The following is a 1481-nucleotide window of genomic DNA, read 5'->3' on the forward strand; positions in this document are numbered from 1 at the left end:
ATTGCATATCCAAAAGTTCCTTGATCTTGTATGCTTTTCAATGTGACTAATGAGAGGATTGGGAGAAATGTACCTTCTCTTCTTATTGAATACCTGCATTTAGCATTCCCTCTGGTAAAATCAGTTCCTTATTTCATACTGTGTGTTGTGAATAGGCCTGATATATAACAGGGGGTGACCACAAAAAGATCCACTTTGTACAACATTTAGGTAAATATCCAAAATAATTTCCAGTACTTTATAAACAGATAAAATAAATCCTTCTTTATTCAGATTGGAAATATGACTTAAGTTCAACAGGTTCTCTCTCTATATTGTCAGTAATAAAATGTTCAAGCAGCTCTTCCTGTAAGTGACCAGAGGTGATCTCTGAAAATGGTTTGCTATTCACCTGACCCAGAAAATCCTACAAAATCATACAAATCAAGAGGTTCACATCTTTGTGTTCACTTTAAGAACACACTTGAAACTTCCCAGGCCATCAAGGGTATATGCATATCCAAAAAGCCGCTAAGTATCCGAAGGGTGTCACTTTGCAGAAGCAATGTGTACCATTCTGTCACTACAATGGTGGAATTGATAGGTGTGCCTAGGCTGAACAGTCGAGCTGGACACAGGGTCGGTGGCCAAAAGAGTGCTGAATATTTATTGCACATGATTAAAAATGCAGAGAGTAATGATATACTTAAGGGTTTAGATGTAGATTCTCTGGTCACTGAGTACATCCAAGTGAACAAAGCCCCCAAAATGTGGCATAGAATTTATAGGGCTCATAGTCAGATAAACCCATACATGAGCTCTCCCTGCCACGCTGAGATGATCCTTACTGAAAAAGAGCAAATGATTCCTAAATTAGAAGAGGAGGTTGCACAGAAGAAAAAGATATCCCCGAAGAAATTGGAGAAACAAAAACTTACAGCCTGAGAGTAAATTCTGTATAAAATAAATGCAAACAAAAGTAAAAACGGAAAAAAAATGTTCAAGCAAACCCTTATGATTTTTCACTGAATTGTAAACTCTCCAGTGAAAATACATATGGTATGTACAAATAAAGAGTGTAGTGTATTCTCCTACTCTGTACTACATATATGACGTATATATATTACATTATTTTTTTACATTATAAATACACTGCAATATGGAGATATTTTATATAGATACCTTAACAGACTAAGCTATGGAAACAGCTTTAACTTTGCTGGCATATTATTGACAAATCAGAAATATAATTGCCTTTCTACAGTTTCTGATCTTAGCAACTTAAACATAAATTGTTCTTTATTCAGTGATGGAAAATGAACTCTAATAAGTGAATTGTACAGGCATTACAGATTGGCAAAAGCAAGTATCGTTCTCGCTATGTCAACTCTATTCTGTGTCTTTGTATAAATAGCCAGAGGCAGGCTTGAATATTTTACTTTCATTTGAAATCGACCAGTGATTTCATGTTATTCATTCCCTGGTGCCAAGACCAGCAACAC

The 1481-nt window shown here is 35.6% G+C and overlaps 1 pseudogene; it reads left to right on the top strand.

Moving 5' to 3' along the window:
- Positions 1–375: 375 nt before the first annotated feature.
- Positions 376–924, top strand: LOC125930464 (60S ribosomal protein L17-like; annotated as a pseudogene).
- The last annotated feature ends 557 nt before the right edge of the window (positions 925–1481 follow it).

This window comes from Panthera uncia, chromosome A2 (genome assembly GCF_023721935.1).
Source record: "Panthera uncia isolate 11264 chromosome A2, Puncia_PCG_1.0, whole genome shotgun sequence".
NCBI lineage: Eukaryota > Metazoa > Chordata > Mammalia > Carnivora > Felidae > Panthera > Panthera uncia.